This window comes from Manacus vitellinus, unplaced genomic scaffold, assembly GCF_001715985.3.
Source record: "Manacus vitellinus isolate BGI_N305 unplaced genomic scaffold, ASM171598v3 scaffold_32_pilon, whole genome shotgun sequence".
Taxonomy (NCBI): Eukaryota; Metazoa; Chordata; class Aves; order Passeriformes; family Pipridae; genus Manacus; species Manacus vitellinus.
Window position 1 is genome coordinate 4,739,121 of NW_021940460.1, and position 27,578 is coordinate 4,766,698.

The window sequence follows — 27,578 nt, forward strand, 5'->3', positions numbered from 1 at the left end:
GTGGTGCCTGTCTCACAAAACCCCCTCCTGTGCTTAATCTTCCCCATTTGGAGTTCAAAATAAATTCCCACTATAAAAGCTCCTGTATTTCTTCTCTAGTCATGACTAGAGGCTTTTGGCCACTTGGTCTCCTACAGGCATCTAAATTTTGGAGTAAATTTATTGAATCCTTGATGTTTAAAAAAAAAAAATATCCCTCTTTTTGGCATCTTTTCTCCCTGTCTTTTGCATGAGGTATCCCCCCCTCCCTGAGCAGGACCTTGGGGCTCTGCTCAGCACCGTGCTCGAGTACACACCAGGAAACCCTGAAAGCAGCAGTAACAAGGTGTGACAGAGCTTGATTGCCCTGATTTTTACTCCTTAAAAATGTGCAGAGTCAAGTCTGTGGTGGTGCTGCTGACACTGTTGATTGAATTTACAGAATTCACTGATGTAAATATGTACTGACTGTGTGCTTTGCAGAACTACTTGGGGTATGTGTGTGTATATATATATGCATTTATTCAGAACTCGTTGATCATAATTGATGAAGACAAGGGGTGGGAGGGCAGAATTGATAACTTTCTGGGGAATGCTAGCAGTGGATACTGCAAGGAAATTAAGTATCTTATTAAACTTGGATAACTAGACATGCTGACAGTTCCTAAAGTGTCATTTGCTGCCCAGTGCTTACAGGGAAGGTGCTGTTAGGAGGCACCTGCGTAAGAAATTTGATAAATGGTATCAAGTATCTCAAAGCTCAGAATAGTGATGTAGAGGAAAACCCCAGCTCAGTTCTCCCTGGGACAGTTCCACAGCAATTCCTTGCATTATAATACTCTGTTGTAACACCGTGGCTGATGCTTAACTCTGATTAATGAGCCTGAGCATAATGGTTACTTTCCCTCAGTATCCCAATTTCTGAGTGGTTGGGAATATAGAATGGGAAAATAGCTAAAAAGTTTTATCTTCTGCCACTGGTGCTGCCCAGTCGTGTTGGGGTTGATGGAAAAAACAGGCTGGAAGAGTGAGACTGACCACCAGCCTGGAAATCCATCCTCACCAGACCTTAGTCCTGCTGTTGTCACCTTGGGAGTGTCAAAAACAGGAGGCAGGGATTTGGAAGGGAGCTTTTCATGTCAAGGGAAGGCTTAGCTCCTGCTTGCCTGTACACAGCGAACTGGGACAGATTTCAGGGTTAGAAATGGAAGAATGGGATTAAAACTGAGCAGAAGGAGGAGGTCCTGGAGGCCATTTGGCAGGAGACAGAAGGAGGATGGGGTTAGATGGTGGTTTAAGGTTGGTAGAAACGACTGAAGACAATAGAATACAAGTTACCACGAGGTATTGGTGAATTTGGGCATTTAGCAGGAGATGAAAACTGTATAAACTTCATTGTTAGGCTCCAAATTGGACTTCTTACAAGGAGGAGAAGGATGTTTTTATCTTAACCACAATGACAACTGTATTTTAATCATGCTGTTTTCTCTTAATGTCGGCATGATGGGTTTTATTGTACGTGGAGTTGTGAGAAATTGTACGGAAATGTTGTGTTAAGTAGATGAGGAGCCCAGTAGAGTTCGTGGATTCACTGCTAACACTTGCATAATTGTCCATTACTACTTCTTAAGAACAGCTCTCCTGCTCTTAGAATTGCCAGCATGGGGTCCTTAAGAACCCCATTTTGGGTGGAAGGAAACACAGCTGTAATCAAAACAATGATTACCATCGCCTTCATTTAAATGCAGAAGGAGAAACTAATGTGTGCTCCAAAGGGATGTAAAAAATTTACCAGTAATTCCTGAGTTTGAGGTTAGGTTTCTGATGTCCATGGGGAAAAAGTTAATTTCTTACCTTTCACTTTCAAGTGAATATTTTTGTATTCATTTCTCACTCTGCATTTAAATGAACGTGATAGTAATCATTGTTTTGATTACAGTTGTGCTTCCTTTCCCCTATAATGGTGTTCTTGAGTACCCCATGCTGGTCGGGCTAAGAGCAGGGGAGCTATTCTTAAGGAGGAATAATGGACAATTATCTGAACATTAATAGTGAATCCGGTGGACTTCTCAGCTCTTCCAGAACGCTGCTTTTCCTCGGAGGTGTGGGGAAACCCCCGAACAGCCTGATCTAATGGCACCAAGTTAAATTTGCCCTCCTCCATCCCGCCCTGCTCGCAGCAAATGGAGCCCTGTCTCCATTTCCCCCGCACAAAAGAATTGCAAACAGATTCTGCAATCCCTGTCCCAGGCGCTTGGACTCGGGGATTTTTGTGTGCAACTCTTAAATACCAAACTGCAGAAATACTCTATAACTGTCAACATAAATACAGACTTTTTTGCCATTAGTAATGGGTGATGACAAGCCCTACGAAGAACACGTTCCCTGTCTCTGCCATTCTTCCTTTCTCCCTCTCTCAATCCACCCACTCCTTTTAATGTTATTACTGTTGTTATTATTTTTTGTAGCAGGCGTCGTATCTGGGAGCGGGGGATTAAAAGAATAATTCCATTTGGCAACAGGCAAAACAGCCTCGGTACTGGAATCCTTTCTGTTGTTTAGTAATATTAATGTTGTAGAATATCATCGGGAGGGAAGTGGTTGACTGGAAACTTGCATATAAATACAAGGGGGGGTATTGTTTGTTAAAGCATTTAACGACACAGGAGCAGCAACGCTGCAGAAATACTCTATGCATGTGTTTTTAAATGCTTTTAATACCGATTTTTATTTTAAAACTAGAAATAGAATGCATTTTATTTAGAATTATGGTGCTAGTTGGGGTGGCTGTCAGTACAAAGGCTAATGCTATTTATTAAGGTCCTGGTTTTATTTAATAGCCAGATGAATGGAACAGTTAATAAAAGAAATATTGCTTTATTCCCTGACATTTATGTCCTTGGTTTCCAATAAAGAATTGAAATTATGAATAGTTGATGGTTTAAATTGATGTTTTATGTTGAACGCTAGCTATAATTTCCCCTCTGAGGATTGTAATACCGAGAAACAGATGGTTTTTCACAGTAACAAATTGCTGCGTGTGTACTGTATATAGAGCTGCCTTTCAGCTCCTTCCACCTTCCGTGCTCTCCCCGAGCAGAGGCTCCTCTGCTCTTCCCAAGGCAAAGCCGAGGAAACACGACCTGTTTTTTCAGGTGCACCAGAGATAGGAAAGCGCCGCCGAAAAAAAAACCTCCGTGGAAACTCGGCGGCGAAACAACCAAGAAATACAAAACACAGAAGTTCTTGGCTGTTCCAGAGGCGCCCTGAGCATCACGTTGAGTGGCCCTGGCAGGCTGAGCTTCCTTTTCGTGATGCTGCTGGAGGTGGGAGTTTTGGAAAACTTCATGAGAGTGGTAGCAGTGGGGAGAGGAAGAAGTGAGTTTGAAGTTAAACAGGCAGCATCTTGAATTCCTCTGCGCAGCCAGTTCGCAGTGTCTTGAGGTTTTATTGACGTTTGGTCTGAAGTAAATGAGCTCTAAACGCTCTTGTTTATGCATTTTTAAACTGTTTTTCAATAATTGTTACTGTGGGGAAGTGGTGTGAGATGATTAGTGGAGAGTTTGGCAATCCACATTAAAAATACACCTTTTTATAAGCTAATTATCTGGGGAAATGGTTAGTAATTACCACTTCTGAATGTTCTCTGCTAAGATTTACATGTAATGTTTGGAGTAAGCTCACTTTCAGCTGCATTTAAAAGCAGAAAGAGGAAGAAAATAGGGGGTTAAAGGGGCATGAGCAAAGGGAGGGGTCACAACCAGGTCTGCCCTCCTCCAGGACTTGTGGGTGTGAGGCTGTTGTTGGACTTCAGAGGGCCTCTGCTCTTGGCAAAATGAGTATTTGGGTTTTCACAAATCCTTCCATGATAAATCATGTTATTGACATGCATTTAAAATGCACAGGCTTCAAACTGAAAACAGCAGCTCTTGCATAAGAGACTAATTGTTCAAAACTAAACCATGTAGGTCATGGGATTAAATTTTTACTACTGATTTTCAAAAGAACTCTTATTCTAAAAAGTGCTCAACTGATTTCCAAATCTTTTTCTCTTTGTAAACCTAAGAGGTGGCTACTTATTAAATCTTCCCTCTTCTGTGTCCTGCAGGAATTGAACCTGAACATGGCTATTGCATACCTTGATTGTAAAACCCTGGTAAACTACTTTTTATAAAGGAATGAGGTTGCTGGAATGAAATATCATGTTAATAATCAGAGTTGGTTAACTTAGTGCTGCCTACCCTAATTTTTCTAGTGGTTCTACCAATGGCTTGTATTCAAAATAGTGAAGAAATGCATCAGAAATCCTGCCCTTTACTTTTCCCCTTTTGGCTTAATGTCAGGAAGTGGCACATTACTGCAGTTTGCCTGGCTCTGCACTGCTGCTAACAGATAGAGCACTAAAACCAGGGAGAGACCAGAGCTGGAACTCAGCATGGCCATTGACAAGGACAGGAAAGGTCAGAAAAGGTTGAGGTGGTTGGGAAAGCCATTTCACATATATCAGCTGTGGTGTTTAATAAGTTACCTGGAACCAGTTCCTAGCAGTTTGTAATATGGAGCTTAAGCAGGAAAATTCAGCAGAAAACCCGTCCCCAGTACTTGTAGTGTGGGTTATAATTTAAAAGAGCTTGCTAGGACCAGCTTTATACAGCTTGTGTAACGAGAGTTCCCATCAGAGTAATTCAGAAGTGGCCTTTTGTCAGGAATTTCTGAGTATCACTTGATTAAAAAATCCAAGATGCAATTGTCATTCATTTTCTAGTACAAAAGAGTGGTTAAGTCAAGATTTCTACATAAGCAGCCATAGAAGTGGGATCAGCCCACGGGTGAGCAAGAGCCTATAGGGGTTTGAAATCAGTGCTGAGGGAAGTTAATAAACTTTATTTACTGGCTCTTGCCCTGAGGAATATCGTGCTAATGCAGCCAGGTTTAACTTCCAGCTGAGGGAAGAATGGGAAAGAAGGTAGAGGGAGATCAGGAGATCTGTACCTGCAGACAGAGCAGAAGTAACTTGCACTTGGGTGTGTGTTGTCTTTGACTGCAGCTTTGGTTCCTTGAAGTTTACATAAACTACATTAGAAAATAAACAGATATTTTCAGTGATGCGAGGTACTAACATAAGCCCGGTGTTCTCCAACCGTGTTTTCCCACTTCAAAAAAAAAATATTTTTTGTTTCTTTCTTCCTTTCTTTCTTCCTCCTTTTCGGCCTGGAAGTGTTGTCCAGGCAGAATGTGAGGAGGTTGGCTCCCTGCCCGGGATTTCTGTCTGTCTGGTGCCCTGGTCTGAGCAGGAAATCCCAGGCAGAGCCCGCGGGGCGCATGTGCAGATCAGCTCCGTGGGCATGACGTGCTCTATCCCTGGTGGAAGTCCTGGGGGTGTGTGTGTGTGCTGGGGGTGGTTTTGGGGTGGACAGGAGCCTGGGGTAAGGCCGTGCCAGGCCGTGCTCCCCGTGTGTGCAGCACATGTGCAGCAGGTCAGCTCCTCTGCTGGCAGCCGGCCCGGGCAGTGCGTGTGAGGAGAAAATTGCAAACAGGAATAGGATGGCCCTGGTAATGTTCATTTTCTGTAATTCACTGAGGCCTTTTGTAGGTCTCTGCAGGAACAGGAACATTTCAGTCAGTGCTTGCTCCTGATGTGAACAGCGATGGGTGTCTCGGCTCTTAAGGACGGGTTGATTGGAGAGTATTGATAAGAGATTTCTTAACCCTCTGTCTTTTGGTTCAAACCACTCCATACCTTCAGAAGATTAAATGTGATCACTTTGATAGGTTGTTTGTGGCATGTGTTGGACAGCAGTAACCAGGGATTTTCATGTCAGAAATGTAAGAGCCTATGCCAAGTAAATCAGCACTCCCTTTTTTCCTAATAGTTTCATCTGCTGATGATTTATTTACTTAGGGAAAAGAACAACTGGTAACAAGTGAACATGGCTTTGATTCGAGGTTATCCTTCCCCCCAAAATCAGTGCTGTGGGGGCCTTTGGCTCTTGCTGGGGGAGCTGCTGTTGGCAGAGCTCTCACACAAAACATGCTAAGCCACATGTCTGTACATCAGGAACGGGAGGTATTAGGCAGCCACACACTGTAAGGAAGAAGCACCCTGAATTTTCATCTCCTAATCCACTTGTCTTTTTAGTACATGTATGCACAAAACGTTATTATAGCACTTTTTAATAAATGGAATAATAGTAGACTTAGTGTTACATACAGCAGATTATCATCTTCAGTGATTGTGTGTGCACAGCTTGTGTTATCAGAAGATTAAATGAATCTTAAGGAGACGCTGCTTCACAGTGAGATTTGATTTTCCCCTGCAAGAAACGCTCCTTAAATTATTGAGCCGCCGCACCACAAGCAAGAGGAGAAAAGTTCTGAACAGGCTTTACCTGCCTTGTCAAATCTCTCACCTTGACTGAGAGGAGAGGGCCCTATCTCTGGTAACACATGGGGTGAATTATGGGCAGATTAAGTGCTTCCTCCCTGGCTTAAGTTGGCGGGGTTTGTGTGTGCGGGGGCTGCGCCGCAGCCCGAGAGCTGCTGCTCCAACTGCTCCCTGTTTATTCAGCTCCTTTGGAAACCTTGGCACAAGGGGCCCTGGAAACTATCACCTTACGTAAATCCTCATAAGCTATTCATGTTCCTCGACAACTTTGCTCATGCTGTTTGATTCACAATCCTCTGCCTCTTTAGTTCTTTCACATATTAACGAGTTTGATCACTGCTCCATATAAATGAGGCGTAATCTGGAGCTGTCAGACCTAAACTGTCTTGAACATACACTAAGTGAATATATTCAAATTTCTCTTTAAAGCTAGGAATATTTATAATAAAACTTGTCAGAGCTTCAGTTAACAGTTTACATTGGAAGTATTTTTGGTTGTGAAATACAAAAACAAGTCCAAAAATGACTTTGTGAGCTGATATTATTATATTTGCCTTGCATATGGAAAACTCATGTTGTGATTTCAACAACAAATGAGAAAATTGTCAAATTTCTATGAAAATTAATTAAGCTCAAACTTCTGTGAAAATTAATTAAGCTCAAACTCCTATGAAAATTAATTAAGCTGAAATGAAAATGCGTTAAAACACTTCACAAATTTCTACTAATGTGACTTGTAACAATCACAGTAAAGGAGCAACAGCCTCTGTTAGCAGTGCTTTTAATTTGGGTTGTGCTGCCTCTTCTGTCACAGACTGAAATCGGATATATATCGAAGTGCAAACAGTGGACTCGTTTTTTTTTTTTTGTCCTATGATGTTCCCAGTGAAGTATGTTCTGTAAAAATGTCTCCTGGCTCTCTAAGAGGCGGCCTCTCCTGTTTTCTCTTTGAATGCTGTTTGGTTAGTACCTCTCCCTCAGACTGCATCTGTCTGGGCTCTTATATCCTGTCTGATATGAGGCTGCATCCTCACTGGGGCAGAGGCCAGCACAGAGAGAGCTTGAGTTTGTCTGGATTTTTGTTTGTTGTTACTGTGCTACGAGTGTATAAAATTTAGGAATGTGGTTTATACCTTTGGGTGAAAGAAGCACAGAGATAAACAATATATACAGGTGGTTATATTACTTAAAAAGCTAAATACTTAAATCCAAAGATGCAAGCCAACCTGGCTGTAACAATTCAGTAAAAAGAACAGTAGTAGGAGCAAATTATGGCTTTTTTTAGCTGCTAGGATAATACTTTGGAACTGAATGAAGGCTGCAGCTTATGAATCTCATTTCCCTCCTCAGCTATAGCGAAGGCACGAGATGGGTAGATCTCCCAAGTGCACAGAGCTTTTGAAGCAAAATGAGATGTTACAGAACTCACGTGAGGAGTTTCTCTGTGTCTCATCCCTGGCTGAAAGGGAGAGTTCTGACCACGCACAGCTTGGCCAGGCTGCCTTGAGCACCCTTGGATTTTGGCCTCGGGTCCGACGGCAAAAGCGCGACACAGCTTAGCCCCTAAATTCAAAACGTTATCTTCCCCAGTCAGAACCATTATCTTTGTCTGGTGCTGTGTCCAAGGCCGAGCACAAGTCGAATCCAACGTGTGGAAGATTTCCTCGGCGCGAACAGGAAATGGATGCTGGGGCGCGAGGGCCGGAGCCCGGGAGCTCATCCCTCACGGAGATAACCGGGCACCCAACGCCGCCAGTTCATCGCCTCGCTCTCAGCTCAGTATTTACGTCCTCTCCGGCTTTAAATAAGCACTTAATTAGTTCTTAAAGGGTATTTGGAAGCCTCGGTGTCGGACCTCGGGGATAATGAATGATGCCTGTGAGTTTTGTTTTGTTGTGGGAAAGTGAAACCAGATGCGGCTCCGCCATCCAAGTCCAGGCTCCGGCTGGCTGAAGGCCGGGGAGGATGGGAGGGTTTTATCGGTCTGGGGAGTATTTTGTGTGCTGCACTGAAGCTGGTCCTTGTGTGAGGGAAGGACATCGGTTCCACGCAGTGATTAAGTTGCTGGAACAAAACTGAGACACATAAAGCAGCAGAATTGGATTCCTCTGTTCAAAAACAGGGGAAAAAAGGGATTAGTCTGTGGTTGATTTAGTAACTCCCAAAGTTGTCGTTGCAATACACCTGTATTCGTTTCCTTATTAATTACATGGTTGTGCTGTTTCAACTTCCTTTTTCTGTCCTTTGGGACTAAATTCTTGTCCTGGGTGAGAAACCAAGGTGCCTTTTGTGTTGGGAATCATGGTGATTTGAGGCAGGGATTGTGCCCAGCCATTCCTGAATCATGAAATGGGATTTGCCAGTGAATTGTCTTATGGTTCCGTGGGTTCCCTGCAGGGCCCCTAAGATTGACCTGGTCTTGCTGCTGCTGAAACTTGGTTTTTTCACTTGCTCAAGGTTTGTGTGGCGTTGAAAAGCTCCTGGAAGGCGTTTCTTCTGTGATGGCTCTATAAGAAATACCCATTTTAGATTTACTTGTTAAAGCAGCTCTATTTTCTCTCTTGCTGCTTTTGCCTCCTGGGACTGTCTGTTAAGGATCCTCCCTAAGGGGATGCAGAGGGAAAATCCTGCTCTGTTTGTGATGCATTTAATCCCCAGCCTGTCTATACACTGAAATAAATAGAGCACTCACCTTACTGTTTGTGGATTCCTTTCAAACACAATTACAGTGTCACCTGTGGCATCCCGATTCATCAAGGTCTGTACTAAGCACTTCTGAATCTTATTGACCACTTGTTCTACAGGATGATAAATCCCTCTTTTCCCAGAGCAAATAGATTTAATAGAGCAGATTTTTTTTCTTTGATTTATGTTTGCCATGACCAGAAAGCAGGATTTCAGCATCCAGCAGACACTGCTCCTCAATTATGGAATCAGAAGCAGGCAATGTCTGTTTTGCTGCTGTGTGACAAATAGTGGGAGAGGACTTGGTGACAGTTTATGATATGTTCATATAGAACCAGAGCACGTGGTGCAATTGTTTCTTCAAGATTAAACTTTCTTGAAACCCAGCTTTGATTTTAGAGGATGCCTCTGTGTAGACAAAGACTCAGTAGCTTAATGGTTGAGGAATGAAAAGAGGCAAAAAGAATATATTAAAAGCAAAAAGGTTGTATTAGACTTGAAAACAAAGATGAGATGTTTTTATTGTGTGTGTTCTTTAAAAAGTGGAAGTAGTGTGTGTTGTACAAGGTCTGGAAGATTACTGTGGACATTTGTAAATTATTTTTACCCCTTCTTTTGTAACGTCATAAGGGCATAAAACCCAAACCTAATTGCATTTTAATGAGCCACAGTGTATGTGCCCAACAGCTGAAGAAATGAAAGAATGACATGCTAAATTGTGACTGTATGGTACAATTAGATAAACAGAATAGCCAAAATGAGATTTTGGCTGATGGAATGGCAGTGTGGTGACAGCCCTGTGCTTGTACCTTGTCACAATAAACTATCATCTCAGTTGCAGGAATTAGTGATGATGAGGGCCCCCATACTTCACTGATCAGCAGATTAGGTGGCTGGTGCAAGCTGGTGTTCCAGCTGCTGCTTGCTCTTGCCACTGGTTTGTGTGACATGGAAGGGGTGCCATGCACAGGGATGTTTTCAGGGTATCTGTGCCTGTCACTTCATCTCTGGGAGTCAGAGCCATGGGATATAGTCCAGAACAGTTGTGTGCATTTATTGTCTTTGGTACCTTAGAACAAGACTTGTCTAAATAATGAAATCCCAGGAGAGCAATGCCTCACTTAAAAACCGTGTGTCAACAGAGCTTTAAAATTGCTGGAATATGAAGAGGATGTTACACAAAATAGATGGGCCCTGCCAACCTAAGGAACAGGAATTGACATTTTTCAGAACAGATGTCATTGATAATTTATAGATGGCTTTAAAAATTAAACTTCATATAGAAGCCAGCTTAAAAATGAAGTGTTGTCAATGTTCTAAGTGCATTGGGTACATTAGGCAGAAACCTGGGCTTCGCTCAGTGCTATTTAAATACTTCAGAAGTCGGGAGCAGCCCTGTCGTCTGAAAGTCTGGTCATGTTCAATATTAAAGGCTCATATGAGTCTGCTGGATTCCAGATGATGCACTTGCACTCCTAGGAAGTGTTTTGAAACTAGTAATTATTGATTTTATTCCTTGCACTCCTAATGGAAACGTGAAAGTGAAGCGCGCGAATTCCTGGGGAAAAAGACACTTTCATATCTGAAAATTTTAACTTGGCTTTCTGGTTTAGGATGCTGTAAAAACTTCATATTGATGCCCTTCTCATTTTAAAAGCAGAGTGACAGAGCTCTCAGAAAGCAGAAGGCATCTGCTCTTTGTGCAGTAACACAGAGCTGGGAAAATTACTGGAAATCTCTCTGGTGCTTTTGCAGAATCAGGATTTCCTTTTTTTAAAAAAAGAACCAACAAAACACTTTTTGTTAAACTGCTCCATCTAAAACGAAGTCAGGGTTAATATACACTTTGCTAAGTAAGAAAAATTTAAACCAAAACCAAAACAGCCCAGCACTGGAGGCTCAGCCCAGGAAGATGGGAATTCTGAGATAATATTCAATGTGCCCGAAGGGACAATGCTGTCTCTTGTTGTCACCGTCTATATTTAGCCACCGTGCTCATATGCAACTTAAAATACCTAGAATAGCAAGAAGCAATTTTTTTTCCCCTTCATTTGAAGTGGTTCAGTGTAGGGTTGTTAATTTTGGCTTATCACAGCTGACACTTGAGTAAGGGGGGGGGGAAAATAGCGGTTTGAAGCTTTAACTCTCTCCACATGTGCCCCTTGCGAAGAGCCCTCTTGACTCCTGCGAAACTTTCTTGGCTGCCTTAAATTATGTGCCCCCCATTTAGGAGAAGTTCACAGGTCATTTAGTTGATTTAAAATCCATTGTTGTTTGTGCAGCTGATAAGGGGTGAAAAAGCTATTAGTTAACAGACCCAGTTCAGAGAAAAATGTTAATAATTCCAGCTTCCTACTTGCATCAACTGGAATTCTTCTGATCAGTTAATGTAAACAGTGTGATTTGTACTTTAATACTCCAGTTTACATGAAAATGAGCAATAATTTTCACACTTTCAGGAGTGTTTCATGCTGTTGCAACCTAAGTTTTTGTATTTTATGCAGTTATGGAAAAGATAATGAAGTATTTCTGTATGGCAATCTGGCAAATATTTATGTTTTAGGAACATATTACACACTTGAGTGTGCTGGTTTTTAATGGGAAACACTCCCAAGCATCAGTCAGAGCTGTCAAAAAAAATGGAGCAGAAAAATGGAAGAGAGCAAAGTCCTTGAGGAAACACTGGACAAGTTGTTTATGGGGGGAATAACCTTGGCTGGTTTGGATCACACTAATGGCTTACTTATCCCAAAAGTGAACTCCTGGTCAAAAGGAGGGTGCTGAACACAAGAGGACTTGGGGGGAACAGGGAGCAGGAGGGTTGTGCTGAGTTGCCAGGCTTGCCTGAGAAGTCCCTGCTCCGGCAGGGAAGTTGGCAGGAGCACTTTGGAAGGCAACGAGCAGTGCCTGCTGCAGGGCTCTGGGAGCTCATCCAGCAGAGGAGGAGGAAGAAGAGCCGTAAAAATTCGGGGTCTAGGTCTGACATGGTTGGAAAAAAGCAGATTGCAGTGCAGAGAGCTGGGCTGTGGAGTTGTCTCACTCACAGCTGGTGCATCTAGAACTTGACCCATGAGGAGTTTCTGTCATGCAGCCCTTTCCCCAGGATCTACACTAGGAAAAAAGCCCCATGGAATGCAACTGAATAATATCTGTTCTGTCCCAAGAGGTGCTAACAGTTGTTTATGCTCCCACTGTCTGATAATGGCACTGAAACATTTCCTTGTTCTTACATGAACTTGGAGAGCAGCCTCAGGAATAACACATCAGGCACCTGTGCTTTGATGGATCCATGGCATGAGTGAATCCATGAGATGAATGAGTTATCTCAGTCCTCAGATCTGAGGGACCATCAAACACTGCACAAGCCATTCCAAAAATCAATTCAAAAAAATGAGCAATTCCAGCTTTTTATAAGCACAGATGATCAGGATCCAATAAGTTATAAAATCAAGATAAGGTGTGTAATCAATACTGATTCAGAGAGTCCACGATGTCACTTGCCCAATTTTCCTTTTCCTTTTTTTTTTTTTTTTCCCCTTAAGCATGAGCCTCAGTGCCTGCCCTGCCCTGGCTAAGAAAGAGATCAGTGGTTCAGAAATGTCACTGTTTATAAGGGTGTAGTCAGGTGGGAAAACCTGATATGCTTTGAGTCTTAAGAGTGCTTATTCAAATATTGCATTTCCAGGCACAGCACGCCTTTGGAAATTTAAAATACCATGTTTTAACTGCACGGTGTTAATAAGCAGCTGGGTAAGATACAATCTCCTCTGAACAGTGGCTTTTTCTTTACCTGTTTTATCTGCATTTCCTCGGAGTGTTTCTCGGGATGGAGCGTGACCGTGCCTACATTTCGTGCTGGCAGCTCTCAGTCCTCTGTGACTCTGCCCCACAGTTTAGAGCAATGGGGCAGTGGCTGTGCCACAATTCTTCCTCTGCTGAGTTCTACCAGGGGCATCAGTTGTAGGCTCTTGCAGAGGAAAGGTCTGGCCGTGGATCTTTGCTTTAAGTGACATTTAAAAGTGAAGCCCTTGCGGCGTTTTTGCGTCCGAAACTCAGAGTTCGCTTTCAGGCTTTCAAGTTTGCATACCCAGGTTTCACTGCTGGCTTTGAGGAGCTGGGATCTTACCCACTGGGAGCCCTCAGTGGCACAGGATGTCCATTTGAGACACGTTAGGCATATTTAGCTTAAGGAACTTGCTTGAACTTGGCATACCCTTTGCTTTGGACGCACGGAGAAAAGGCTTTGGATGCAGCTAAAAGAAGCCTTCAGTATTGTATCACATGCTGTTGGCTTTGATGTATTCACTAAGCATCTTGTAAAAATGATCAGATGTGTAAAAGATGGTGATAGGAAGAAGTTTATTGACTATTTCTCTGCATTAAAGGGTGTTGCAGGCATGGCTGGAATTCCTTTGTAAGTCCCTGTGTACATCAGTCGGGCAGTTTTGACCTCCCCTCTTCCTTTTTTTTTTGAGTGTGGATTTCACTTCCATTGCCAGTTTGTGCAAGACTTCTCGTGACACTTGGTGTTAGTTGGTATTTCAGGTAATAAGTGATGGAAAACATCTGCTGCCTGGTGAGGTGCACCTTCAATAACAGCAAAATAGTGTAAATGAAAACATGAGCTTCACAACATCACAGCCTGGGTCGCTCATCTATGGAAATGTATTGCTGAGAGGCAGAAGGGATTGAAAAAAAGTTAATTTTTACTTAAGTGTATCTTAATTCAAGTGGTTTTTACTGCCTTGCAAGGAGTGGGAAAATGCTTTTGGGAAAAGCAGTTGTCATGTTTGTGTCCAGTTCCGGGGTGTTGCAGATGAAGGCAGTTTGCCACAAAGCCAGAAATAAGGTAAAAAGTTTGAAGCTTAGGTTAAAACGATTGCAGATAACTTGATCTGTACTTGCCATATATAGTCATCCAAGAAAAAGTCTGTAGGAATCCTCCAGACGTTTATGGACTTCTCTGATTCATCTGTCGGAGCCAAACAGCTCCAGCCAAGAGATAGGGAATTTGTTAAACTGCATTAAGTTCCTAAATTGCTGTAGCCCAAAGGAGCAATTCTTCCTTTTATAGGGGCAAGAGTAGGAGGGAGTAGGCAGGGAGGGATGGTGCATTATGAAGTCTCTTCTTTTGGTAAGAGTTTCGAGAGATGAGTAACATTCTAGAGCTGTTTAAAAAAACCACACAGACAAAAAAACTTGAATTAATTTCCGTTGCTCTCATCAAAAGCTGGCTGTCTAAATTTAGCCATTTCCTACAGACACTCAGCTTGTGCAGCAACAGTAAAACTGTTTGTCCTTAAGCACAATTTGTCACCTCCCCCTTTTCTAAGTTGGTGGAAGATAAGCTTGTATTAATTCTGTTGATTTATTATTACACAAGTATGTCTCATTTTAATCTGCCATTGAGCTGATGGTGATTCAGTGCTGGGCTCGCAGCCTTGACCGACGGGGAAGCAGCAGGATCTTCAATTCTCTGGGTTCCTTTGCCTGATCTTTTTATCTCTTTCTCTCCCCCCCTCCCCAAGCACTGCAACAGTTCCCAGTTCATCCCGTGAATTTGGGAATTAATCCCAGCTGAGACCATATATTACAGTGGTGAGGAGATGCTGCTGCTCCAAAGCGCTTTATGTGGGTTTTTTATTTCTTGAGTTCGACTAACAAACAGTAAATGTATTGAAGAAGTCTGTAGTGAGCTTTTGCTTTTCTTTCATTCTGGTGATTCATTTCTGTCTACTGTGTGCTACCAAAGCACTATGGGCCTGAGCCTGTTTCTGTAGGAATTTTGCCAGGAAGTTTAAAGGCAGCAGAAGTTTGTTTTCTCCCAGTTGCTTCACTCGCTGAAGCAACATGAAAAGCTCTGTGCTGCATTTTTTTTTATTTAGGTCAGCAGGATGACAGTTATATTAATTTTGAGGTGTTTTTACCAGGTATGCTAAATCAGATGTAGTAAAACCTCTGGGTCTGTATCCTGAAGTTTTTGAGGTTGTCAGTGTTCTTTTTTTTGTTTGTTTTGAATTTCTCCTCTTTGTTGGAATCTCGAAGTTACCACTTCAGCTGCATCCAGAGGGCGATGCCTGAACCCACAGCAGGTGAGCAGCCAGTGACTCCCTGCGTGGAACAAGCCACAAAGAACATAAAGACAGAAAAGATGACAAGAGTTTTAGCAAATACAGGACATGGGTTTGCAGGACAATAGGCTTTTCACCCAGGTCCTCCTGAAACAACTTGTTTTCTCTAGGACCAACTGGCTTTTGAATAAAACTGGACGGCCAGGATCGAGGTTAAGGAGAAAATCTTATAAAAAGATTTTTAGAGGATTGTGTAGTATTGGATTTTCTTGCATTCAAATCAAAGAAGAAGGTTGGCTACAGTGATCTAAATCAGTAAATACACCTGTGTTCTTACATGCAGGTTTGTCAGAGTGTGATTAATGCACAGCTTTAGTTGTAATCTATATTTAAACAATAAGTAGGGAAAACAGTTTTGCAATATCTGATGTCTTGGCAGTGCCCCTCCCCAATTTTTACAGGTAGTCTGTAAGGATCCATGAGGATGAGGCCTGGCTCCTCACTATTATATTTAACACAGAGTTATTCTTCTTGGGAACTTAACCTGACTTTAAATCCAGATGCTTGTGTGTTGGCATCAGCAACAGGTTTTAAAATGTGAATGTTTTTTAGTAGTCCCATTTTTCCTAAAAAAAAAACCCCTGTACATTGAAATAAATGATTTCTGAATGGTCCCACCCATTTTTTCTTTGAGACTGAGGAGAAACCCCAGTCCCAGCACCCAGTTCCTTATTCCATCATCCCAAAAGGTGAGACCTGCTGAAGGATGGTGCACTCTGATTCCAGCACTGCTTGTGTGGAGGGAATATGGAAAATTACAGCTGCAATTATGGTTTCACATTAAATATTCTTCTTTCTAAATCCACCGTGTGAAGCATTAGGCTGTGTTTGAACTGGTGTTGTTAATTGGACCACAGCACTTCAGGTGCATCATCTGCAGAGTCATGGCCCCTGTCATTAGCCTCTCATTAGACACGTTAATTTTTTAAGGCTCATAATAATTACCTTTTTTCAGAAGTTCTCCATTTTCCGCTGAAGAGAAACCTCTGATCTGCAGGCTGTAATTGTGAATAACCAGGGAGGTGGTGTGAACTCCTTCTTTATAGACTTTCAAAGTGGAAAATGTAGTGGATGGAGGATGAGATCCTGCAGGATGTGATTTGGGAGGAGTGTTCAGGATCTTATTCACTGGAAACCCCAGTTGCAGGGGCAGAGAGCCTGTGGAATGACATGGAATTTTTGGAGGGACAGAGCAGTTCTGGTTAAAATTTGACAAATATAGGTGAGGCTGTTTTTTGGGAGGTACAGCTATGCTGGTATGCACAACTACACTGGGATCCACAACTAAGCAAGTCAGTTTGCTTTCCATTTTTTTTGGCAGATGTGCTCATCTAACAACATCTGCAGGTACTTAACAAAGCTCTGTACCAACTCATTATCCTTTCTATATGCAGGGTTATAGGCCTGACCCAAGTCCTAGGAACAGCAGTTCCTGGATTTCACTGGCACGTGGTTGTCCTGCTGGCAAGAGCAGTGCACTTCAAAGGCTCTGAAATATTTATCTGGTGTATCAAATGCTTTTTCATTACATAAATGAAATAACCATCCCAGTTCTGCTGACCTGGCATGATACAGACGTGGTTTTTCCCATGACAGAGGTCTGTCATGGCATGTTTGGTGTCACCTCAGCCTTCAGTGGGGACCACAGGGTTTGACAAGAAGGCAGGACAAACTGTTAGCAGGAGAGAAAATCTCCATGGAGCCATTAGCCAGTGTGTAGCCCTTTAAATTGTTTGTTAAAAGCAATCCTGGATTTTCTGCATGTATTGGTGAACTGTTACAAAAGTCATCCTTTTTTTTTTTTTTCCCCCTCCTCCTACTGAAATTTTAGTGACCAGGCTTTTCATTTCATTAGAATTACCTCCTTCCATAGCTCCACCTGACTCGTTTTTGTTTAAATTAATTTTTTTTTTTTGTTCCCTAGCAACTCTAGTTTTTAAGTTCTAAATAGTTTCTGTTCAACATCTTTCCTAGCCAGTGTTAACTTCCCTGGTTTATAAATGACAGCAAGGTTTTAACACGATACTAAAAAACATCGTTCACTAAACTAATTTGTAAAGTCAGTTAAAAAAATTCTTCTTCTATTATATCTAGTGCATGTGTGTATATATACACACACTTACCTACATATATATATGGGTGCAACAGTTGTGCTTTGGCAGAGGGGATGTTTTAAACAGTTGTGAAGGTAACCAGTCTGTTTGGACGTCGCTGCACAGGCCCAGAGTAAACCTGGTAGCTTTTTGTTTATTTGAACTTGCAAGAAGCCATGAGAGGATTCCATTAAGGCTCAGCAAAGCGAGTGGTTCCATTGAAAGCAACGTGCCAGCCCCAGCTTTGCAGAGATCACTGCCTTTAGTGCCTGCTTTAAATATATTTACAGTCTTAGAGGTTCTGCCTGAGAGGCACCACAGAGCCCAGGGTGGTACAGAAGTAGTTAGTGTTTCCAGTGGCGTGGATATATATTTTTGGGCAGTTCTGGTTTTGTTGTTTGGTTGGGGTTTTTTTTTGTTTCATTTTTCTTCAAGGCTTTCATCCCGGATGCTTTGTTTTTCCATGCCTGGGAAGAGCATGTTTTGCCACCTTGACAGTGTGAAAGGACCAGCCCCCAGTTTTTTCCTCCCTCTAGGCCCATTTCCCTGTGGTTTGGTAGGATCCACGTTATCTGGAGTTTGGTGGAAACCAGGATATTTCCACAAAGAAACTCTTGAAACTTCTCCGTGTGTCGCCGTCGCTTCCTTTGGGATTGTCATGTGGCTGCAGTTCTGCAGAGTGGTCTGAAGTGGTTAAACAGCAGAAATTCCATGTCTTTTCAAGGAATCTCTGTTTGTGTTTATTCCATGGGCTGGTTAGGCCCTGTTTGTAACCTCTCTGAAGCTCAGGCGTCTCCCCTCGAATTACAACACACAGGGTTTTGCTTAATATTCTCCTTGAAGGTGAAGTCTGTGCTCACTAAATCAGCCCTTCACAAATGGAATATTTTTTTTCACTTCTCGCTGGGTGGGTCCATACACTGAAAAATAGGTCAAGAACAGTAATCTAAATCTACTGCTAATAAATAATTAAAGCTAATGGAATTTGCACAAGATCTGTGAGCTGAAATATTTCTGAAAGTACTGTGGTGTACGTTTTGCTGCTGTAAATCAAGATTTTTTATTTATCATTGTGCTAGGGTTGAAACATATCTATAAACGTAACTTTAAAAGATTTTTTTTTTTGTACAGAGAAAACACTGGCATGTTAGTGTATTGAAATAACTAAAAACATCAGAAAATTGATAAGATCATGTTTAATTCTTTAATGATCTGATTTCAAGTAAATACTTCAACAGCCTTAAGCAATAAGAGGTTTTATATCATTAAATCATAGTGTAAATTGAGCAATTAATTGTTTACTCATATGATTTACTTTGCCTTATATTTTAGGAATTAAGTCAGTCATCTGAGCTACTGTATAATACCTGTTTGAACAATTATTGAGGATTTCAGTTTCATCTCTTTTAGATTAAAGCAAAGTGGAACTTGCTGGAACTAATTAAACATAAAGACTTAAATGTTTCCCTTACTCCACCCCCAGTCATGTGGGCCCAGGATTTCTGATGGAAAAAAATGGAATATTCTGGATTTTCCATAAGAAAAAAAGAAATAATATTTAAAACTTATGTACTGGTAGTTGAGTGAGTGATCCCCACTCGCTCACCCGTTTCCCCATAGCAGGGTGAAGCATCTGTGCTCGCTGCTCTCTCTAATTAACCAGCAGAACTGCTTACCACTAATTATAGTTAACTTGCTGATTTGTGTGTTTCCCAGCGACAAGTTGTGTCCTTGAAGTGTGTAACAATCAAACACACCTCGGAAGGCGATGCCAGCGTTCTTCCCAAATCCTTCACGCTCGGCTGCTTTTCACCTCTCCCCCTTCCAGCTGCGTTTATGGGAAGGAGGAGCTCGACATTATGGGCATAAAAGCTGTGGGGATGGAGTGTGTGGAGCCCTGGCTGGGAGGGCACATGGATAAACATCCTCCCAGTTGCTAGAAACAGATATCCATCATACCCACACACTGCCTCTGGAGAGAGAGGATCAGCCTGGTTCCCAGGTTTTGGCAGGAGAGTTCCTCTTCAGCCACGCTGTTTTTTCTTTATCATTGAGTCATGGAATGGTTTGAGTTGGAAGGGGCCTTAAAGACCATCTTGTTCCAACCCCTGCCATGGGTAGGAATGTTTTTCACTAGATCAGGTTGCTTCAACCTGGCCTTGGACACTTCCAGGGATGGGAAGTGTTACATGTTGATGAATGACAGGCACCTTCCTGCACAGTCAGTATATACTGGGAGTTGTTTGAGGTTTGTTCTGGGTTGGGTTTTTTCTTTTTTCTTCCTTTTCATAAGTTCTCATAAGAAAGTATGTGGAGTCAGGTGGTCCAGCCCTGCTGATTCAGAGCACGGGGCACTTGTTCAGTGCCTTATTCCAAGTGGGCAAACAGGGAAGGGAACACGAAAGGGGAAGGCGGCAGGAAAGCCGGAGCATCTCACCAGTGATAAGGCAGCTCAAAAATAGGTTGTGACAGCTGAGCTAATGATGTCACCCATGCTGATACCAGTGGGCTGCTTCTCATGATGATTTCTGTCCCAGACACGGTGACATTCTCCAACCAATGCATGTCTCCAGCAGTCGATGTGTAGAACCATCCATAGGGAACGTGGTGCACGAGAGAACACTCGCCCAGGTTTGGGGTTTGTTTTGTTTCACAGGGGCACAATACTTGTGTGTGGATGATAAAGGTGGGTAGGTCAAGCTCAGCCTTGCTGGACTACTTTATCAAACTGGGGGTCAGAGGGCTCTTGTTGTGACATTTAGAGATAAGCATTTGGGAGGTAAATGAGATGGAGCAGCCTGCAAAGAGATCAGAAGGTGCTTGTGTAGCTTCAGACCTCAAGTAAATTACAGATACAGTGTTGGTAGCCTGAGCATTGATGTGTCCTTTGTACTGTACACAGTGTATTAAGATACAGATAAATAATGCAGTTTAGTTGTCAGAAAGATGCATTTGTTGCCCAGGATTTTAACTTAGATTTATTCTTGGTTTATTTTCCACGGAGTTATTTTTAATGAGAATGGAAAGGCAGCTAAAAATTATGTGGATTCAGATTTCATTGTGTAGCTACTTGATCAAAATATAAACTCTTTGTTTATACCCTTGTAAAAAGAAAACGCTGTACTGGTTCTCAGCGATCAGATTTCATTCAGATAATGATACAACATCCTAATTCATAGGCTCTGCTTCAGATACCGAGTTTGTCTGTGATACAGCCTTTTTCAGAAAACTGCTCTACCCCAGATAAATCATCCAGAGAGAGAGAGGATGCACATATTTAGATGGCACGGAAAAATAGGCTAATAATGGGATTGTATAGGAATGCTCAAATATTTCAGTGTGTTTATGTTGATAAATTATAATTTGTTTTAACATTCAGTTGCATGTACCCTTTTCAGCTGTTCTGCTTGGCTGCAGTGGTTTGGTAGCTGTGTGAGGGCTGGAGCTGGATGCTTTTCCTGTTTTGATCACAGCCCAGGCAGTAAAGGCCACCACACTTTAAACAGATAATAAATCATGCTGTGTCCTTGCTAACCAACACTGCAGATTCCCCCGGGTCTGAACTGAACGTCCTTCTTTCTGTTCAATTTAGTGTAAAGAAGAGAAAATTCTATTTGAAGTTAGGGTAATATTTCCAGACAAAGTCTGATGAGGAATTTTTCCAAACTGCCAAAAATAAATCTCCCCGGCAGAGTTGGAGCTGGTGACTCGAGGCATATGTATTCCTGACTTCTGTCTGTTTATTTTTATTTCCCTTTTATTGTGAGCTGTCTAAAGTTTTGATGTCGTTTCGTCAAGGAAGGAGTTATACGAGTAGCCTATAAACTCTTTCCAAGGGGGAGGCTGGAAGAGAGGGGCGAAGAGAAAAACTGGTGTGAAAAAGGGGTTCATGCATTTTGTGATGGCTCGTGCCATTTATCCACTCACCTGCCTGAAGTATTTGATTGTTCCTTGCAGTTCCTTTTCTAAACCTGTGTGCTCTGGGAAGGTAATGGCAGGGGGATGCTCTGTCTCAGTTGTTCAGCTGCAAGAGATTTCAAGTTATTGTGAAGATTTCAAGTTGCCCAGAGCATTTTACTCTGTTCAAGTGTGTGCTCTGATGACCAGCGTGTCCTGGGACTGCCCAGCACTGATTGCAGTGGGATAACCAGTGGGACTGAAGCACTTTGAGCTGCCTCCTCCTCTAGCAGGAGATGTTTTACCACCACCAAAAGCCTCTGTCTGAATCAAGCACGACAGGTTTTCCCATCATGGCACGAATCTTGCTTGGTAATGTTCTGATGGCTGGGATGAGCGTTTGGCATCCTGAGTTCACTAAATGAAGGCTGTGTGGGAATCAGAGTTTGTAGCTGAAAGCTTTTCTCCCTGTTTGACAGCTTGACCAGCTGTTTTCGTGCCTTTGGGATGCTCCTTGTATTCCTTTCCTCCCCCCTTCTCTCCCTCTTTTCTGTTATAAACAGCCAACAACATCTCTCATTATTCAAGATGAATAAGAGGTGAAGTCCTGACATAGTTTATATAATGAAATAAAAAGAGCTGCAAATCATGTCTTTCAGAAGTTTGGATGTGTCAGAGGATGCAGTTAAATAGCAGGATCTTGCCATGCAGACAGAGAGGGGCAAGGATTGCATTCTGCTGCCTCTGGATCTGGAATTAGATCTCCTGTATTTCTGCTTTCACTTCTGACATCACTTTCATGGCTGGTGCCAAACTAGTGAGTAAATTCAGAGGCAATACCAGGGACAAAAGCCCTAAAACCAGTGATTTCTGACCAGCTGATATTTGTATTTCAAGAGAAGCTTTGCTTGGATGGTATAATTTTTCCTGATTTTATAAAGGGTACCAGTATTTGGACTATAAATCTAATTCCCTGCATGTAATTTTGCTGTGCATTAAAACCTCCCATGCCAGATTTCGGCCTTGAATGTGGACGTTTATTTTGCCATCCTGGTTATTGTTACTTTCTTCAATGTCAGCATCGTCAGGTTACAAAGAAAACAGGTTATAAAACGTGCACAGCCCTCAGGTCTCCCTGAGGAGGCAGGGAGTGGGGAAAAGCTGCTCAGCCTGCCAGTTTGCTTTGGTAGGGGTGTAATTTGTAGGTGGCTGTGATATGCAAGGACAGTACCTAACCTTTTCCTTTCCCAAAACAGGCAGCAGGAGATATCAGGAAACGTTCAGGTGACTTGGCTTGGTGTAAGAACAGAAGCACAGTTCAGTTCAGTGTGAAGAAGGAGCTTAGAAAGCTGCAACATTATCCTTGATGGGGATTAAGCTATATTTTAGTGCAATAACCATGTCAGAAGTGAAATTTGGCTGATCATTTGTCTTTGATAGCTTCATTTGCCTTTGGCCCCCTAAGCCATTTCTCAGGGAGTGGGAGAACTCCTGATACTCCAACTCTCTGCATGACTTGTCATTTAAATGACAAAAATCAGTTCTCTCAAAAGCCTACTTTTCCTTCAGGAAAATCAGATTAAATCCAGGGCTGAGAGTGTTTTGGTGAGTGGTTTAATGTCCAGTATGTTGCCTGACTGTAGATGTAAAAGTAAATGCGTCGGAAAAGAGACTTTCCCAACTTTTTTAAGGTCACCTTCTTTTCCAAAAAGCTCAGGGCTTCAACAGACCCTTTTTATAGAGAGAAAATACTTCAAAGACCTCTTTCTGACCTCTTGCAGGAGGTTCAGGTAGCTCAGGGACTGTGGCCTGTGTGGAGGTAGGAAGATTCCGTGGTTACAGGAGCACTTGGTGGCTGTCCCAGTTGTGAGTCATGTTCCCATGACTCTGGAGTGATGGGAATCTGACAGAATCTCACCTGGCCCTAAAAATGGGCCTTTAGCACCCACACTGGGTCTGGTCAGCTGAGCCTTGGAAGTCTCCAAGGATGGGAAATTCACCTTCTTCCCAAAGCAGTGCTGCCCTTCTAAATGCAGCACCATTTTACTGGGTTTTACCTCTGCCAGGTTTATTCCTAGGTGTAAGTTCACCACGAGGTCACTGCTCGTGTCTTGGCAGTGGCAAAGCCAGGAATCCAGCATCTTGGCTGTGCATGATCAACATTGTCCTCTGTAAAATTATAGGATTTTATTCTTCAGGTGTGCATGTAATGAGAATGATGAGAATTCAAGTGAATTAGACCCAAACCAGCATAAAAGTGGAGCCACAGAGAATTCAATGTATAATAGACATACCTTTTTTCGTCCTAAGTTATCTTGGTTGCTAAGTAAAAATATGCTATAAACCATTAGATTGGTTCTGTGGGCAGTATTTTAATGACTTTCATAGCACTAGGTGTGTTGTGATTTGGAAGAAGAGATTTTGAGTTACAACAAACAATACTGTCATCTTAAATGTGCTCCAGTTCTCTGATGGCTAAAATCAGAGCACTCCTGAGAAAATAACAAATAGAAATAGAGATTTTACAAAATAGCAGCACTCTTAGTTGAAATGATGGTCCAGAGTCATCTTCCTTTAAGCCTGGCTCCCATCTGTGGGAATTTCCTTAGCATAAGTTCAGAGGTGTAGCTGCTGTGGATGCTGATAGAGGCATTTACTTCTAATCTCATTAATGTTTCAGCTGAATTAGGGGACTGAAGGCATTCAGTGCTTACCCAACATCAGCACAGTGTTGGTAATTAATACCATTTGCAGCAGATACAGGTGTATGTCAGACTGGGAATTCAGACCTGTTCAAAGGGTACACTCCTGTTTTAATCAGAGCCCCCATAGAATGCAATCAGAATTTAAGCAGCACTTCAGAACCGAAAATAACATCAGGAAAAACCTGACAACGACCCATCCTTTCAGATTTTTCTGATGGAATGTCTCACTTCTCTCTTCCAGGACCTGCGCAAACAGGTAGCTCCGTTACTGAAGAGTTTCCAGGGAGAGGTAAGAGCTTATTTATGCTTCTCATGCTGCTTTTTGTGCTGCTTCACACGAGCCTGGTGTGCTGGTGGGCTGTGAGCGTGGCCAGGTGGGCACAGAGCCCCTGGGCAGGGCAGGGGCTCAGCCCTTTGCATTTTGCTGTGTGCAGGATGTGTGTGTGCACATGAAGGGTAAGAAAGATGGAGAGGGACTTTTTGCAAGAGCATGGAGTGACAGGACGAGGGAGAACGGCTACAAACTGACAGAGAGTAGGTTTAAATGAGGAAGAAGTAGGTTTAAATTAGGAAGAAATTCTTCCCTGTGAGATTGGTGAGGCCCTGGCACAGGTTGTCCAGACAAGTTGTGGCTGCCCCATCCCTGGAAGTGTTTAAAGCCAGGTTAGATGGAGCTCTGAGCAACCTGGTCTGGTGGAAGGTGTCCCTGCCCATGGCAGGGGGGTGGAAAGAGACCTTTAAGGTCACTCCCCATCCTTTCTGTGATACACTGGGTTTGTGCTGCTGGACAACCTAAACTGGCCACACCACTTTGCTCTCAGCAGCCCTCTCCCCATGGCATGACCCAGGTGGCACATCCAGCTCGCTGTGCCTCACCAACCTCAGGGTTTGAGCTCCTCATGAGTGCAGTGTAATGTACTTACACAACACATGAGGATGCTACAAACAGTTCTCACTGCAAACCTTCTCAGCTGTAAAACATTGTATTTAAGAGGGCTGATGGAAAACCTTAAGTTGGCAGGTGTTTGTTGGAAAACCGACAGAAAGCATTAACAGCTCTGGTGCTGGCTCCGACTCTGATTTCTCTTCACACCACTGAGAGCACACGAGTAGAGTGCTCACGAGTTTCAAAGCCAACTGTTGTTATTTTGAAGTATTTCTATAGGCAGGGGCAGCTGGACCAGTTAGAGAATTTTCCATTTTTGCTGTGGCCAGCAGTGGGGTGCTCACTCACGTGAGGCCAGATGGGAGCCGTGGTACCACCACCAGAAAAACATCCGGGATGGAGGTTGCAAATTCCATTTGTCCTTATAAAGATCCATGCCTGTGTGAAGTGGTGGATATAGGTTTTAGCTTATACTCTTACACATTATAGAGCTGTGCCCCTAAAGTTATCCAGGAAATATGCCCCTAAAGCATGTTTCAGCACAGGGAATTAGGTGCCCAACTCCCCTTACTGAGGCTTGCATTTGGACATCCTGCTGAAGCTGTATCCCAGCTAGGCAGTAACTCCTCATTTAAAAGCAGTGTGGTAGTTTTTATTTTACAACCCAGTTTCCCATGTATTGCTAGAAATAAATAAATAAACATGACAGCTTTGTCCTTGATGTATCTAATAGACATTTGTGAGAACAAAGAATGACTTGTGTGAGTCCGTTTGCCAATGGAAATTTACACTTTAAAATTGCTCTGAGTGGATTGCAGTGCTTTTAGAACCTTTTTCACTTCAGTTTCAAGCTTGCAATGCACTGACTGAAAAGTGCATGTGTGCTTTCAGCACTGTTTTTCATGAAGGGGATGTCTGAGGATCAAATAAGAAGCATAAATCCAAATTTGGCTACAGTGAAGAAGATTTCCCCCTTAGATCTCGCCAGAGACAGCTCCCTGTTCCTGTGTATGGTTCATACACACTCCTCCTCTGTAGTTTTGCTTCACTGATACAAAAATTAAGTTTATTTTGGTACAAATTCAACCTCACAGGAGTAAAATTTGTTGGTAGAAATCCCCTGTTATGTAAACAAAGCACAAATATGTTACAAGATTGTGCTGCTGAATCTCTGAGCTGGTGATTGCAGTCTCCCTAATCTATACAGGGTTTTAGAAACCTAAAAAACCTGAACTAATTATGATTGACTACATAAATGCACAACATTAAGCTGTGAATTGTGGTATTTGATTATAGATGTAATTACTGTATCTTGTTTTGGAGACAAATCAAAATACGAAGGATATTGGTCTGTTCTGCTGAGTTATATTTGATTGTTCAGGATATAGATCTGGTTTCTGTTTGTTGTTAAGGCTGACTTTCGAAAAGATCAGGAGATGAATGCTCCAGGTATCTCAGGGACAAGCTGTGTTAAGCAAATAGGCTTTTTCCCTTTTCAGATCCACTGGAGATGCCTTGATTACCATTTACCGAGATGGCTCAGCTGGGGATGGGACACTCACCCCCCCAGCCCCGTGGGATTGCTTTGGAATTGTGTGTTACCTGTTAATTGATATTTAATGGCCTGGGAGAGCTGGCAGAGGGACCTTTTGGCCACAGAGTACCTGTGGGATGTGAGCAGGGAGGAGGAAGGAGGAGGAGGGCAAGAGGTGCCCTGCTTTTACTACACAAAAATCAGTTTTCAGCCCCAGATTTGTCCCTGGAATTGTTTAAGGCCAGGTTGGATGGGGTTCTGAGTAACCTGGTCTAGTGAAAGGTGTCCCTGTCCATGTCAGGGCACAGTTTTCTTTTTTTTTTCCCTTTTTTGCTGGCTTAGTTTCCCACCAGGTTGGTTCAGAGCAGCGGCTCAGTGCAAGGGGGAGGCCAGGAGAGCAAAGGCAAGGGCAGGAGCAGAGCAAATGTGTCAGCTCAGGTTGACTTAAACTGTCCTTGAACTGAACCTTGGTGAGCCTGACGTGACTTGGAGAGAGGTGAAGTTAAGCTCAGGTATTTATGTATCCTCCCAAGTGTGATTTATGGGAGCTGCTGGTAAACCTGGGGCCAGCTGACTTTATTTAAACAAATCCACAGGTCACTTTAGCCAATTTTTCTTTCCTTTGAGCATGGAATATTGATGCTTCCCCCCATATTTTCCCTTTTGTATAATATGAATTTCTAAATAAACCCCCAGTACAGAACATTCTGTATTCCTTAGTTATTTATCTCATTCATTCAGATAAAAACTGTTTCAGTTATCAAATAGCCAGTTTCCATTAGTAACTGGAAATAACTTTTTTTGTATAGATCTCAGTGTGCTAAGTAACTGGATTTTTTTTTATGATGAGTTAAAGTAAAAGCATTATGAAATGAAATTTAGCGTACTACAAGTATTAAAATGCATTCCTAGTTCAGCAGGAGACTCTATTAATTCATCACTGGAGAATAGTTTCATTATGGTACTTTTTCCTTATTTAGGATTTTAATGGAAATTTGAATGCAGTTTTCTAATTGAGCAGAATGTTGTGTCTGATTCAAAGCTGATGGTATTGTTCTTTTGATTTTTGTGAGTAACTCTTCTGGCTTTCCTGAAAGATTTAAGGTCTGGATAGTGCAAAAAGGCTATTGTGAGAAGACAATTAAAGTCACTAATTTAAGAGTTGTAAAATTCCTGTCACTTCTGTCTTAAATCTATCTTTTTTTTTTTTTTCCTTTTTCTTACCATTAACCTGAGGATGCAACTTATTAATGGTTTGCTCACCCTATGCTGGGCTAAATACA

General features: G+C 42.4%; 1 protein-coding gene across 1 annotated transcript in view; it reads left to right on the plus strand.

Moving 5' to 3' along the window:
* Positions 1–27,578, plus strand: part of CUX1 (cut like homeobox 1) — a 189,516-nt gene that overhangs the window by 32,183 nt on the left and 129,755 nt on the right. Inside the window, exon 2 of the mRNA XM_029961379.1 lies at positions 24,117–24,164. The gene's annotated coding sequence lies outside the window, so the exon portion shown is untranslated. The remainder of the gene's footprint in view (positions 1–24,116; positions 24,165–27,578) is intronic.